Here is a 12,940-nt window from a genome sequence, read left to right on the forward strand (position 1 = left end):
ATTTTTCCTTAATTATAAAGTATGGGTCACTGGACAGACCCACACAATTAGAGAATTGCAGGTGCTTTCCCTCTGTGATTCTGCTGTGCTGGACCCCTGGTCAGTTCAGCGTTTTCTGGTTCACCAGCAAGGTGTTGATAGGGGCAGCAGGGCCTTCTTATTTGGTAGACCTAGTTCTTGATGAATTGGAAATAGGAGTTTTACACATTTTAACTACCGGCTGCATTGCAAAGAAATTACTAAATTATGGCATTTTATTATCAGAAGGATCGGAATTCTTTTGCTCACTTAAATTAGGCATGGGATGTAAACTCGGGGAAGTTTCGAGCGGTGGCATTACAGATAGGTGAAGGTCGTATAGGGTCCAGCAGCAGCTGGGTTCCCAGGTGGCCCGGCAGACTGAGCTCATTTAGCCACAGAGCGCTTCTGGGTTGGCCGAATAACTCTTGTCATTTGCGGGAACATTACCCAGGCTTGGGGACGTGCGCTGTGTGAGCAGGCTCCCGTGTGTCACTCGGTGCCTGCACCAGGCCCCTGTGAGGCCGGAATAAACAGTCCGTTCTGAGAAGTAACAAATCCAGATGAGGTGTTGCTGGGCTGAGAGACTGCACCCATCTGTTGGGGCCTCGCGTCCCCCCCCGAAGCAGAATGTCCGTCTGCACACCGGGGACGTTTCCTGGTTTGCCTGTTCTCACACTTCCCTCATGTTTATGTGCCCAAACTCGTGGGCCTTATTTCATTTCAATTCTGGTTCTTGGCCTCTAGTCAATTTATAGCAAACAGTACAGGGTGTTATAACTTCTGACTCACATTTCTGTAATCCTGCATTTCTTAAAATGAGTCCAAGTAAGGATACCAGGACCGAAAACATGGTGTTGAAAACTAATATCGTGATCATATGTCTCAGACTTTGTTACCACCCTGGAGGCTTAGCAACTCTGCAAGATTCCTCTAATCACATTTTTTATTATAATAGCACTAAAACCCCATTACCAAAAGAAAGAAAACGGGGTTTCCCTGTTGGTGCAGTGGTTGAGAGTCTGCCTGCCCATGCAGGGGACGCGGGTTTGTGCCCCGGTCCGGGAAGATCCCACATGCCGCGGAGCGGCTGGGCCCGTGAGCCATGGCCGCTGAGCTTGCGCGTCCGGAGCCTGTGCTCCGCAATGGGAGAGGCCACAACAGTGAGAGGCCCGCGTACCGCAAAAAAAAAAGGAAAAAAGAAAGAAAATGGAAAATATTAAGATTACCTAAAATCCCCTCTGCTAACCCAACCATTATTAACACTGAACAGGTTTTCCTGGTGGTGGTGGTGGTTTTGTTTAGATATGACCATATAATGTATGTACAGTTTTCTATCCTTCTGGGGCTTTTTTTCATTGGATAGCTTGCTTCTCACACTGGCCCACAGAACCCCTGTGCTCTGTGGTGCTGTGAGGGGGGGCCATGGACTCTGATGCCACGGAGTGTGTTTCCCTGGGCTGTTAACACCACGGAGAGTTGAAGTTCTTTTTACATAAAAACCAGTCCAAATATATTTTAAGTTGCATGAAGCTCTCCCTTGGAACCAGTGCTGTTGGGCTCATCTCTCAGTGTCTCTGGGAGTTTGGTTCCCTCTGCCCCGCCCCCTGGAAGGGCTTCCCGCGGCCACGATAAACAGCACCAGGTGTGGCTCTGTCTTCAGACCCCCGGTCCTCCATCTGGGGCCAGCACCGTGCTTCCCCGCCACGTGCAGCGTTTTGGATTTGTGTAATTTCCCGTGTTCTCCTTTAAAGAGCGCTACCAGAAACATCTTTGTGAATGTAACGCATTTTGTATTTTGTATTGTTTCTTGAAGATGAATTTCCAGAAGCCGAGCTGATGAGTGTATTCAGGAAAAAACGCATATAATCACACCATAAGTGATTCATGAACACAAGTATTGCTCTCATTTCTGTGAGATTTTTAAACCGGCTTAATATGTTTTTGAGTTCAATAAGGTAATGATTCTACCTCCTTCTATATTTTTCCCATCACGTCACCTGAACTCTGACATCTTCCTAGATGTTGGTTCTCTTACACCTGTTACAACACATACCCTGGGACCGCAGGAGGCTGTACAGAGACCCTAAGTCCAGGCCCTGCTTATTGTGGACCCTGGTTCTAATGCTTACTGGCCGCTGCTTAACCTGAAACTCAGCAGGTTATCGTGTGGCTTTTCTGATGCTGCTTCCAAGCCCGAGGTTTGTGTTTTGATAGTTTGTACGTTCTATTTGTCTCCCACCCCAAGAAAGTGCTCGGGGGCTTCCTGGCTCAGCCCCAGCGCTGGGTGACCGTGGCCCCGTTCCCTGCGCGCTGGATGCAGGGAAAGGTTTGTAACATGAGTTCGCCAACGGCACGATGTGCCTCACCCTGCAGGGAGGCTGCATGAGACAGAAACGATGCACACCGACTCAGTCTGTTAAAGCAGGGGGTGGCACGCTTTTCCAGAAATGGGCCGGATGGTAAATATTTTTGGCTTTGACACATACAGTCAGTGCGGCTCTCATTCTTTTTTTTCAACCCTTTAAAGATGTTAAAAACCATTCTTGCTGTGGGCCTTACAGAAAGAGGCAGAGAGCCGGGTTGGTCTGAGGGCCGCAGTTTTAAGTGTTAATACCCCAGTGTTATGAGGCGGCCACAGATCATTTGATTCAGTGAAAGGCCAGCTAAGTGGTGTTCTCCAGTGCTCAGCGCCCCAGCTCTACTGCCCTCTCCCCTGCCCTCCTTCCCTCCGCCCTCCTCTGGCCTTTATTCTAGAAGGGTCTGAAACAGAGACTAAGATGTAAAATATTAACCACCGAAGTGATGCTCCTTTGGGAGTAGTTTTCTCTCTTGCCGGCCTGGAATCAACATCAGTCTAAATGTCTGCTCCATGCTGGGCTCGGGTCTGGGCCTTGGGTTCACAGATGGTAAAGGCCGCCGGCCTCTCCCGAGTTCACAGCCTGAGAGAGAAAGGAGGCATGTGAGGCACATTGTAGGCCACGTGCCGAGTCTCATGATATGAGTCAGCTGTCTGGAGAAGAGGTGAGGGCGGGCGTTCATCAGAGGAGGCTCTGTGGGGCGTGATGTCTCACCTGAACGCTGGAAGGGGGCCAGGGACTCACCGGTGCAGGTGTAGCTGGTGGAGGGAGCCCTGAAGGTCGGTCTCCGAGGCACGGGGGATGGGGGGTGTGATGCACGGGCCTGGATGCTGGAAGAGCGTTGTGTTTTCAGGAAGCTGTAAGTCCTTTGGCATTGCTAATGTGGTAAGTGCTGGTGCTGAACCAGGCAGCCAGGCCTCCGCCTGCCACGGCAAAATGCAGCAGGTTCAGTGGCTAAACCACACCCATTTACTGTCTCACAGTTCTGGAGGCTGGACGTCCAAGATCAAGAGATCTTGGTGCCGGCTGATTCAACGTCTGGTGAGAGCCCTCCTCCTGGCTTGCATGTGTCTGCCTTCTCCCTGTGTCCTCACATGGCAGAGTCAGAGAGTAAGATTTCTGGTGTCTCTTTTTATAAGGGCACTAATCCCATCTTGGGCCCCCTACCCTCCTGGCCTCTCTAGTCCTAATTCCTCCCATCACATCCGGGGTTAGGGCTTCAACATATGAATTTGAGGGGGACACAAACATTCAGTCCACAACAGGCTCTGTCCTGTAGGAGAAGAATTTCACCATCTGGTTTTATATTTTTTTTTAACTGGTAATTTGTTTGAAATATTCTGACAAAAAGTATGGGAAGGGCTGAGCTGCAGAGATGATAAAAGAATGGGAAAATGATAATTGCTGAGCCTGAGTGATTGACGATTCTGTTCTCTGCAACTTATTAAGTCCTTGGGAACTTTCATAATAAAAAGACTTTTACAGGACTTCCCTGGTGGCGCAGTGGTTAAGAATCTGCCTGCCAAGGCAGGGGAGACGGGTTCGAGCCCTGGTCCGGGAAGATCCCACATGCCGCGGAGCAACTAAGCCCATGTGCCACAACTACTGAAGCCCACGCGCCTAGAGCCCGTGCTCCGCAACAAGAGAAGCCACCGCAGTGAGAAGCCCGCACGCCGCAACGAAGAGTAGCCCCTGCTCGCCGCAAATAGAGAAAAGCCCGCACGCAGCAATGAAGACCCAACACAGCCACAGATAAATAAATAGATTTATTAAAAAATAAATAAATACATTTCCTTTTCTCTTTCTTTTCCATGTGTTTGGACATCTAGCCTTCGGTGATAGCACTTCCGTCTGTCCCCACATCTACCATCTTCTAACTCCTTTCTCCAGACAGCATATCACCCCACGCCCTTGGTGGGAAAAAAACTAGGCAGTAAAATCCAGGCGCTCGGAGATGAATGAGCTTGCTTCTGACCCAGGGATTGGAGAGCGCGGAGGGGGCCGGGCTGAACACACAGCCCCTCTGCACAGAGCTAGGACAGAGCACGCGGTCAGGTTGGCAAGACAACGGAACTGTCAGGAACCCCGACTAAGGAAGAATCAAACAAGCCAAGGGGTCTGGAGGAGGCAGGGGGGTCGGGGGGGAAGCCTGAGAGGGTGACTCAGCTGGACCTTCAGAGCAAGTTAGCTGGGGCCTAGAGCAGAAACTTGGAGAACAGCCACCGGGCTCTGCAGGGCTCACATGGGCTGTTTCTTGATTCAGTGGGATTTTTAGGAACCAGTGTGTCTTGAAAAAAAATGTGTTTCTGAAAAAAAAAAAAAAAAGTGTTTCTGACGTTTAGGAACTCCTCTTTTACTTCAATTTCTTTCCATCTGTTAAAATTTAATAATTTAATGCTTTTTATTTTTGAAAGTGTCAGATGAGTTCTTTTATGTCTGACAGATTCTTGTACAGAAGAGACTTTTTAAATTAATATTAAATTTTTTAAAAAAATATTTTAAAATTTAAACAATTTTTTGAAAACATTAAAGTTTTTAAAATACAGTATTCTTAATAAAAACCTAATTTTTCTTAAAGCATTTTTTTACAAGTCTCAGTAACTTACTTATAAAGTCCAATTTTAACAAACATTTCTAAACTTATAAAGTAAGTTTTTACTGGATATGTATTTCTTAGTGATTTGTATTGAAACTATTTTTTTCAATTAGTTCCTATATCCATGAATGACTAATACTTAAGGCTAGAAGAGGTTCAATGAAAATTAATAGAAAAAAAAAAGAGAAAGTATAGCGCACTCTTGAGGATTGATTCAGGTTTTGTGGGGCCTAAATCTGACAGAATATGGAGCGCTCTTAAATAAAAATAATGCACAATTATGAATTCAAAATTAGGTATGAAAGTGATATTATTTAGAATGAGGAAAAACTAGCTTACAAATTTTAAAATTTGGTAGATACCGTAAACCTCGCAAAATCCAGAAAAATAACATATTTTGATAATGGCTTGACATACCTCTTTATGTGTCAAGCAGTTAATAAATAATTTTTGGTTGCATACTTTTTGAATCCTTCACATGGCATTTTTATAGTACTATTTTGATAGGAGAGAAAGATAATTCAGTCTTTCTACCTGCAGGGTTGATCAAAATTTGTTTTTAGTCTGGACACATAAAAATTGTGACGGCACACAGACATCCTCGCTGTTTGTAGCACTGCTTCAAGCACAGGAATTCTGATCAATATAATTTCACATGATTCCCATCAAAAAAGAGAAAGCGGGCTTCCCTGGTGGCGTAGTGGTTGAGAGTCTGCCTGCCGATGCAGGGAACACAGGTTCGTGCCCCGGTCCGGGAAGATCCCACATGCCGCGGAGCGGCTGGGCCCGTGAGCCATGGCCGCTGAGCCTGCGCGTCCGGAGCCTGTGCTCCACAAAGGGAGAGGCCACAACAGTGAGAGGCCTGGGTACCGTAAAAAAAAAAAAAAAAGAGAAAGCAAGGCCTATGTTTGATTGCATGTACTGTATTATGGAGTTTGTTTCCCACAGAGAGAAGTTCTGTTCGTCTAGGTATGGAGGGGAATCAAATCTGATGCCATATTTCATGATTTAAAGAATTTTCCATGACTAGTTTCTGGCTCCCTGCATTTCAAAATTTTGCTTCTCAGGACTTCCTTGGTGGTCCAGTGGTTGAGGCTCTGCCTTCCAAAGCAGGGGACTTGGGTTCAATCCCTGATCCGGGAACTAGGATCCCACATGCCTGTGGGGCAACTAACCTGTGCGCTGCAATTACTGAGCCCACATGCTCCAGAGCCCATGGGCCACAACTGGAGAGAAGCCTGTGCGCCACAAGGGAAGATCATGTGTGCCGCAACTAAGACCCGATGCAGCCCAAAATAAATAAATAAACGTTTAAAAAGACAAAAACAAAAACTTGCTTCTCCTCCTTCCCCACCTACCGCTGCTGCCAAACCTCGCAGGACGTGGTCACAGCTCACGTTCACATCACATGTTTGTAAGCATGCTACATGTTCACGGTCATGGGACATGGTCATAGCACATGTCCGTGACGCTCCCACTGCAGTCTCCCCTCTGGTCACCACCTTCACATCTGCGTGCCTGGCGGGTCGGCTCGGTGGGAAGCAGGAGTGTCCCCGGAGGCCGTGCCCACGGCAGACAGCTCTCAGTAGCTCGGCCACACCGGAAGTCGGTGTGAACCCATAGACATGTCTCTAAACCCAGACAAAGTGTGCCCCGACAGCCACTCCAAGCCGGCCAGGAGGGGAAAGTGATGGAGGACCCTGGAGTGGAAAGAGGCTGTGGTTTGGTTTTGGTTTTTTTTGGCACATGGGATCTTAGTTCCCTGATCAGGGATCGAACCCGTGCCCCCTGCAGTGGGAGTGCAGAGCCCTAACCACTGGACCTCCAGGGAAGTCCCAAGAGCCTGTGGTCTTAAGTGATTGTGGTCAAATACCCTCCTTTTGCAAGTCTGACGCCACCTGACTGTGGCGGCCCCTCCACTACTCCCGGGAGGGTCCTGAGGCTTGTCCCCTTAGCCATGGGGGAGCCGCGTCCAGCTTGCACACGTGCCATGATGATGGCCGAGTGCATCTTCACGCAAAAGCCTCAGCACTTCCCATTAAGCTCATTTAAATATAACACACACTTTCGTGCAGGCAGGAGTGAGTGAGAGTAGGCAAGATTGCCCCATGTCAAAAAGAAAAATAAAAGAGTGTGGATTTATAGTAACCAGTTACCTTTCGGCAAAAATCAGTGACTGTTTTCCCAAGTCTGGAGAACACGTGAAACATTCAGTTTTCTCCGGTATCTGTTTCTTTTACTTGAGGATGTTACCTTGATCTGTCAGAAGTGAGGACTTCTCCCCGCCTCCTTGAAATCATGAAAACTGTGCAGCTGAACCCCAGTTAGTGAGAGCACTCACCACACACTTCCTTGTGGGAAACGTGCAGCAGGTGCCCCTGCATCCCGCAAATCCATCTCCGACCTGCCAAAGGTTATCGCCTGGATGAAGCCGGGAGTCGTACCCTTGAGCCAGGGGAGGGGGTCTGACTTTGAGTCTGCTCTGCTGTCTGAGGACCCTCATCCTTCTTCCCTAATCGGAGGTGGAAGGGACACAGCTACATGGGACCACTGCTTTCAAGCCCACCCCCCCCCCAAATACCCAACGTCGTGACACAGGCCAAAATGTCTGTGTCTAATGCTACATTTTGTTCATAACAGAAATACACATATAAGCCCAGGGAAGATGGGAGCCCCACTCTGCAGTCCTAGGGCCTTGATTAGTGGGGTGTCCTCTGACATTGCGAGTTGTTTCTTTGAGGGGTGCCCCGGAGATTTCTTTTTTTTTTAACATCTCTGGGATGATGTATCCGAGCAGTCTCCCAGATAAGTGAGAAGCCAGCCTTTCTTCTGTGGGGGGAACAGGGTGCTGGTGAAAGGGGAGATGGACAGGGCAGGCACCCACCACAGCTTCTCCAGACATCAGGGCACAGGAAGACCCAGGGGAAGGTGAAGGGTGCAGACTCTGCCCTCCAAACCACCCATGCCCTGTGCCCCGAGCAGTCCCTGCTGCCCAGCGCATATTAAAATACCTTCCATTTATACCGGGTTTGACACTTACAAATCAAGTATTAACCTAAGTAATATTGGAAATGAAACAGTAAAACCGAATCAGCTCCTCGGCCACTGCGGGGCTGGGTGGTGGGGTACCTCGGCCGGGCAGAGGGTGAGGACGGAAATGGGTGTCCCAGAAAGTGGGCTGCTCGGGACCTGGTTAAGCAAGGTCTACCCACACTCAAGGAGAGGACCTTCCACAAAACAGATACTAGGGCAGCATGAATGATTAGGTCCATGTTAGAACTATGCCTGTGACAGATGGAGACGTGGGTTGGAACACAAATTCTCCACGTATGTTCCTTTCATCCATTTGGATTTTTGAAGTATGTGAACTTATTACATACTCAAAAATAAAATTTTAAATCTTTGGAAAAAAATTTTTAAAGAAAGAAAGAAAGAAGCAACTCTTTTTACCAGTTGAGGTTGAAGCTGTTTCTTCTGTTGACCCCGCCTGCTGAATCCCCAGCTGAGCAGGGATGTAATGGGTGCAACAAATCAGGGACAGAATATGGATGGCCAGGCATAGCCGTGCCAGTCGAACGTCTAAAACAGGCAACCCGGCAAACACATTAAGGGGGCAAACTTGGGCAGCCTGGAGAGAAGCTTCTTTGCACTTTCTTAGGGGGTCGAGGCCAACCGACCACCTCCATCCCCTTGGCAAGGGCTGCCTCCAGGCTCTGAGGGCCACGGAGCGGCTTCCTGGACCACCACGCTCTGTCCTGGGATGCCAGCCCCGCCCCGGAGCAGGACCAGCCCTCGAGGGATGGAGTCCGACCTGTCGCCTGGGCTCCCCCAGTCCTTTTTTCTCTCTTTTAAGCACTGGTGTTAAAACCCTACAAAATCCAAACTACTCGGAGGCCAGGTTACAAGTATATCTTGATGTCTTTAGTTCATCAGAAGCCTTGCCAAGGTTTTTAAAGCGTGGGGCTTAAAATACATCATCCTCTGCTCCGAGCCAGCTGGGGGAAGCCAAAGGAAAACACGGTCTCCCTCGGAGCATATGGCCAGTCGCTGCTGCCAGCATAGGGAGAAATCAGAAAAGAAAGGATGCTCTGGCATGAAATTAAAATGTGGGTTTATTGCATGGAAATAGACAAAGCTTCATGCCACCAGAAGCTGTTTTCAGAGCGAATTTTTTTTTTTTTAAGCTGAGATTTCTTTTTTTTTAATTTATTTATTTTTGTCTACACTGGGTCTTCGTTGCTCCACGTGGGCTCTCTCTAGTTGCGGCGAGTGGGGGCTACTCTTCGTTGCGGTGCAGGGGTCTCTCATTGTGGGGGCTTCTCTTGTTGCGGAGCACGGGCTCTAGGCGCGTGGGCTCAGTAGTTGTGACTCACGGGCTTAGTTGCTCCGTGACATGTGGGATCTTCCTGGTTCAGGACTCGAACCCGTGGCCCCTGCATTGGCACGCGGACTCTTAACCACTGCGCCACCAGGGAAGCCCTTCAGAGTGAATTGTTAAATGACAGAGTTAACGAGAAACGGAAAGGGGGAAAGGCATTGCTGAAACCTCACTTGGGCGCTGGCGACCTGGCCGTCCTACCTGAGATGGCGACCGGGAAGGGAAGGAGATGGATCTGGACAGAGTCAATGTGTGCGCACCGCACAGAGAGGTTTGTGGGCAGGACGAGCTCCAGCCTGGGCCTCGTGGTCCTCCAAGCAGATCCTTTTCTTTCTTTTTTTAAAAAATGTATTTCATTGAAGTATAGTTGATTTAAAATGTTGTGTTAATTTCTGCTGTACAGCAAAGTGACTCAGTTACACTTATATACACATCCCTTTTCACATTCTTTTCCATGACGGTTTATCCCAGGAGATTGGATATAGTTCCCTGTGCTCTACAGCAGGACCTTGTTGCTTATCCATTTGAAATGTAATAGTTAAGCAGGTCCTTCTCTGGCTCGTGGCTTTCAGGTCCCACCTTCCCCGTTCTCACTGTGCCACCGGGTCCTTTAAAGCATCGTGATGGCATCACCAGGTGTACTGCTGCAAACGAAGGTCACCTGCACGCAGGGGACAGCTTAAAGTGCTTGAGGTGCTTGAACCATATTTAAGGTTAATTTTTCAGCATCCTTTGACCCTGTATTTCTGCTCAGTCTTTTGGTTATTTAATCTAAAACGCATAATTCTCTTTTCCACACTTTTAGCATTCCTGGGGTTCCCACCTCGCTCTCCTCCTTTCACTGAATGTTAGACTTGTCATTGTTATTAAGGATTTGACAACACAGAAGGAGGAAATTTTATGTAGTGTCACTGGATAGTCAACGTTTTACTATTGGAGTTGGAGCGTCCTTAGGAAAATATGTGTACAACAGAAGACTGTTGGTGGTGTAATTGTAGAGGTATTAGGCTAATATATAATGCATAAGTCTGTGTCATGGATCGTTTTTATTCATCATAAAATTTTCAAATGGCTCGAGGAGGCGTGGCCCTCGCAGCTGTTCCCCAGCGCTAACGGCCTCGGGCTCTGACTCAGAGAGGAATCTGTGCCAAAGCACCTGGCGGCCAGCACAGTCCTTGGGATACTCCCAGGGAGATCACTCGTTGTCAGTAGGCTGCATGGGGAGGACCTGGTGGGGAGAGACGTCTGGGTCCCTGGGGAGTGAAGAGGCTGTTTTGACCCCAAAATGCTTACCGTTGATTTACTTACTGAAATCAGTTTCTATTTACAAAGTCTGATTTTTGTCCCCTGGAGCAGATCAGAGAGGCCTGTGAACACGAGTCCGAGGACAGACCTGCATCTGGAGAGCGGACCCCCCAGCCGGATGCTCGCGTGCCCCTCACCTGGCCGTGCACAGTGTCTGTCTGAGGTCGGACCGTGTAGCCCTCAAGATGCTCTGATGCTGCTGCCTCTAGGGCTGAGCTGCTCAAACTTGACCCCGTAGGAATCGCCCAAGGGCGCCGGTGACTCCTGGGCCCAGGGTGGAGCTGCGGGGACAAAACAAACGAGAGTGGAAATCGATTTTATTCAGGCTGCTGAGGTAAGGGGACGCCCGAGATCAGAGCTTCTCAGCGGAGGGGGCCTGCCTTGGGCTTTACAGGCAGGGCCATCAAGAGACGGCTCAGTTCGCTGAACGGAAATGTTGGTCTCTGTGTCCAGCTGGTTTCACAGGGACAATTCTAATCTCAGCCCACCCTTCACAAGACAGAGAACGGGACATTGGAGGGCCTGTGTGTAAAAGGGCATCTTCTAGAAAAAAAAAGGGGCATCTTCTGCGAGTCCTACGGGGGTCGTGAGGAAGCGCGGACTTATCTAAGTCGTGTGGGGCAGGGGGGTTTCCTGGGGCTCAGCACCAACGGTCCGCACTTTAGACAAATGCTCAGTGACTGAGAGGCAGGTGGGACTGGACCAGACGTTGAGAAACTCCGCTCTGGAGCATCCAAGAGAGGCTGGAGGGCCCGTGTTGCCCTGGTAGCACCTTTGCCATCTCCTGGTCCTGTGACAACCTGAGACACCAGGGTGCAGGTATCCCGGCCTCTCCAGCGTTTGCTGCTGTCGGCCCATGAGGCGGGTCTCCCACGTCTGACACTGGGGAGACCCCAGGCCCACGATGGAGGAGGGGCCTCCCCGTCCCCGCCGCACAGAGGGTCTGCCAGCCTAGGGTACCTGCCCTCTGCCCTCTGTGCTCAGTGACCTTTGCGGGCCTGCCCCCTCTCACCCCAACCTGGTCGGACCAGAACCACCCGGGCTTCCCCACCATGACCCTCAGTGCTGGGCGGATGGCGGCTGCTCCCACGGGGCGTAGGCTGCTTTCTGCTGCCCCCTCCCTGTTCCCAGCGGGACACAGTCCCAGTCATCTGAGGACACTTCCTGCGGGCACTGGCTGCGAGCTGGGGCCAAGGGACGAGGCACCGCTGGTTCCTCACATGGGGTTGGTTATCGAGAGCTGAGAGCCCCCAGAGGGAGGCCAGGGGAGGGGCGGTCCCAGAACCGGGGAGGCAGGCGGATGCCTGGGGCTGTGACAGCGGTCGAGGACCCTGCACCCACGGTGACCCAGGCATGACCGCGCGCTTTCTGCCGACCCTCTGCCTTCTGAAGGTGGCCACATCGGCCAGCCCACCCGGGAGCCAGCGGAGGATCCTGGGGGCAGCCAGTGCAATGGCCCCTCAGGGCACAGAGCAGGAGGGGGCAGGGGGAGGGTGGGGGGCGGGTGCAGCATCCCCGCCTTCCCTGCGGGAACCGGGCCGGCTTCCCCCTTCTCCCCTGAAAAGGGCACCTCTTCCAGGGCACGGCGACAGCCCATGGGGACACTGGGGGTATTTTCATTTATCGGCGTCTATATTTTTGTTTGCTTCTATATTTGAGCATCAACGACGTGTGTTATTCGATAACAAAATCTACTACAACTGGTCCGTTCCCAAACGTACACGAAGCGGCGACTGGGGGGAAACGTTAGGGCAGCTGGCCCTTCCCTGCGCTCGCGGTGAGGCTGGAGGTACTGCCTCCTCTTAGGGCGTGGCCCCCAGGCCCCCGGGGTGCCATGTTGAGATCTGGGGGTGGTCGCAGGACAGATCTGGACCAGGCGCCTGGGCCCAAGGCGAGTGCGCTGGGGTGAGCAGTACGACTCTGACACCAGCTCCGGGCTCAGCACAGACCCTGCAGGTTGAGGACACGGCCCCCCACAAGACCGTCCTCACTCCGGACACCAGCTGCACTTCGGGGGTTCCAGGCCCCTCGTGCTTCTGACCAACTGGCTACAAATTTGGGGGTTCCCGGCACCCCCTCCAGTTCCATCGCTCGCCAGAATGACTCACAGAACTCAGGAAAGCAGGTCCCGATGACTACAGGTGAGGTCCGGGAGGGCCCTTGGGTGCGCCCTCCACCCATCAGCACAGCCACGTGATCCAGACGCCCATCTGAGTTTCCAGCGCCTGGAGTTATTAGGGGTTTGTTACATACGCATGATTGAACTCTGATCTTGTGATTGAA

The 12,940-nt window shown here is 50.7% G+C and overlaps 1 long non-coding RNA gene across 5 annotated transcripts in view; it reads right to left on the minus strand.

The window, feature by feature from the left end:
• Window positions 1-9,386: 9,386 nt before the first annotated feature.
• The window catches only part of LOC112408541 (uncharacterized), a 17,507-nt gene continuing 13,953 nt past the window's right edge, over window positions 9,387-12,940 (minus strand). For 3 of the 5 annotated variants that reach the window (XR_003004955.1, XR_003004954.1, XR_003004958.1), the window contains 2 exons: window positions 12,766-12,882; window positions 9,387-10,938 (listed from right to left, as the gene is read on the minus strand). This is a non-coding gene — a long non-coding RNA (uncharacterized LOC112408541). The remainder of the gene's footprint in view (window positions 10,939-12,765; window positions 12,883-12,940) is intronic. The other 2 variants (XR_003004957.1, XR_003004956.1) reach the window with 2 other exon arrangements.

Source organism: Neophocaena asiaeorientalis, unplaced genomic scaffold, assembly GCF_003031525.2.
Source record: "Neophocaena asiaeorientalis asiaeorientalis breed wild unplaced genomic scaffold, Neophocaena_asiaeorientalis_V1.1 scaffold45, whole genome shotgun sequence".
Lineage (NCBI taxonomy): Eukaryota > Metazoa > Chordata > Mammalia > Artiodactyla > Phocoenidae > Neophocaena > Neophocaena asiaeorientalis.